Genomic DNA, 2,723 nt, shown 5'->3' on the forward strand with positions numbered 1-2,723 from the left:
TGTTTACATTAGTGTTTTTTTTTTAATTCTTGCTAAAGCCAATTTCAAATCAAAACACTTAAGCCTATTTACAATATTTAGTTTATGTCGTAAAATTTAAAAGGGTCAMTAACAAAAAAAGATTAAATCCCATTGTTTGACTTAAATGTCGATAAAAACGTATTTGTTTTTGAATCGGGGTTCCATTTTTTCACAACTTTATGGTAAACTTGTCTAAAACCTGGATTCTTGACATCAATGTTAGCCTCACCACCTTTTCCAACAAATTTTAAAAAAATATTAGGAGATTTTTTATCTTCATACATCTTAACATATTCCGAAAAAAGAGAAGTTTTTGCTAAACCAATAATTGCGAAAAATATCTAAAATTTTTACAATATAAATTTTAAAAAAAACGGATGTAAAACTTACCCACAAAAACTTCATTTTTTGCTTAAACGACAACAAAATGAATATTGCATAAGTTTTTATAACTACATCATAAACCGCTAATTATTTCATGGCTCATAAATTGTATAAAAGAGATCGTTTATAGTAAAATAAGTACTTGTTTTTTATTGGTTGCGTACCTATTAAATATGCACAATTAGAAATAAATTTAATGATTTTTAAGAATATCTTCTGAAATAAAAAATGTATAATAAATCATCACTTGAAAAATTTACTAACCAAAAAAAAAATTTTTTTAATTTTTAAAGATTCACTAGTAAATAAAAAAATCTAAATAAATTTTAAATTAGATTTAATAAAACAACGACTCATGATTACAATTCCAGAAACAGAGCTTACATAAAAATTTTTTTAGTAGATTTAAAATTTTTAGGGAGGGATTAAGTGGGTTTTAAAAGTCGGAAAGCATAAATCAAGTGTGTTTATCGTTATTTTAATTCTTGTACAACTTCCATAATATAATAACTTGGCTGCAAAAAATTATAAATTATGACTTATTAAAAGTTTGACTTGATTCTGAGTTTTTTTAAAGAAAATTGAAAAATTAACGACAACATCGTATAAAATTTTTTATTTTACATTTATTAATAAGAAGAAAACTACATAAATATTATACTTCTGTATAGACACAGTTGCTACTGTAATCGAGATAAATTCTAGTTTTGGGATGCTTTTTCTTCCACTCAAGAATTTTCTTCTGACATTGACACGTTAARGGATTTTGYTTCATRGTAATCACCCTGGCGACAAAAGTTTTTGATAMATCTTCAGTCASACATTTCAAACGRTTGCCTTTCAAGTGAATTCTCATTCCATTTTTACGCAGATCGTTGAAATATTGAGGACTAAGGCTTGCTGCAGGATTTTGGACGAATGTTCTGTCACTAATAGTGACGATGTCGTTGTAATCYAAAAATATTCTAAAAGGCAGATTAAGATTTAAATTTTTGAAAGCATATGGTGGCAAAATTTTTATTTCATTGTGACTTAAGAGAATCGTTTCCAGTTTGGGACAATTATAAAACCAATCCGGGTTGTATTCTTTCAGCTGGTTATTGATGAGAGAAATTTTCTTCAACTCTTTCATATTGTCAAACGCATGAGAGTCAATTGTAAAAATTCTGTTATCTCTCAGATTAAGGTATTTCACTTTTCCGCCGCTAAAAACATCATCATTGATTATTGACAATGTTCCAACTGATATTTGAAATTCCTCCATATTGGAAGTGCTTGCTAAAAGGTTTTTTCCTAAACCAGATACTTGGTTTCGAAAAGTAAGTTTGTATGGTCTTATGCGGTGAATAGGTCCAATGTGTTTGTTTAATAACCAATCAACAAACCCTGAAGTAATTTTAATTTCTTCAAATCTTGTATTTGGGACGTAGTCGTTAAGACTGTGTTTATTCAGATCGACTTTAGCACTGTACACCAGCGATTCTTGGTCTTTTTTCTTATGAAACTCTACAAAAATGATGCCCRTATCTTCTCTCGGAGATAAACTCCTGCCAAAAATTTTAAAAAATTATTCAAATTTAGTGCAATTAATATACCAACCTTAAAGTTTCTGTTTTCTGTTTCTGTTTTAAGTTTTCTTTTTCCGATTTTGMCACTCTTACATTTGCAGTTTCTTTTTCATTTTTTCTAGAGTTAATAACTACATTAGCCGAAGGTGGTGCTRCTGTATTGTTCAAAAAAGTTGTCCCGGGTCTGAAAAAACCTGCTTTGCCATTGTCATCATTTTCCTCACTTGATTTGTCGGGCGKATGGTAAGGATGTCGTGGTCGATCATATGGTAATTTTTCTTCACTGTCATTGTCATCTCTGTTGCTTTTAACGTTGATTAGTGTTTTATTAGAATTATTGACACTTTGTTTATTCGGTGTATCAGTCGTGTTAAGAGAAGATTGACTATCATTATCAGTATTGTTAGTGTTGTAAACTTTGTTATTTTTTTCACTTTCCCTACGTGATTCATCAGGATGCGGACGATGCCGATGAGGTTTTAGTCGTGGTTTCTTAGTATAGCTACCAATAAAGTTTGGATTTGGATTGCTAGAGTCTTCTTTATTTGCTGATGGTATTACAGTATCATTRTCATTTTTTTTATTTGTGGTATCAGAATTAGTCCTATGAGGTTTCCGATGATATTTTARTCGTGGTTTTTTAGTATAGCTATCAATAAAGTTTGGATTTGGATTGCTAGACTCTTCTTTATTTCCTGATGGTATTATAGGATTATTGTCTTTTTTTTTACTTGTGGCATCAGAATGAGT

At 29.5% G+C, this 2,723-nt stretch overlaps 1 long non-coding RNA gene across 1 annotated transcript; it reads right to left on the bottom strand.

The window, feature by feature from the left end:
* Nucleotides 1-1,006: 1,006 nt before the first annotated feature.
* LOC123005300 lies at nt 1,007-2,717 on the bottom strand. Its single transcript, XR_006412737.1, has 2 exons — nt 2,005-2,717; nt 1,007-1,952 (listed from the first exon to the last, which is right to left on the bottom strand). It is a non-coding gene; the product is annotated as an uncharacterized LOC123005300 (long non-coding RNA).
* Between the last annotated feature and the right edge of the window lie 6 nt (nt 2,718-2,723).

The sequence above is a fragment of the Tribolium madens genome, unplaced genomic scaffold, assembly GCF_015345945.1.
Source record: "Tribolium madens isolate multiple individuals breed KSU strain unplaced genomic scaffold, Tmad_KSU_1.1 Scaffold_11;HRSCAF=98;Tcas5.2_LG3b, whole genome shotgun sequence".
Classification (NCBI taxonomy): Eukaryota; Metazoa; Arthropoda; class Insecta; order Coleoptera; family Tenebrionidae; genus Tribolium; species Tribolium madens.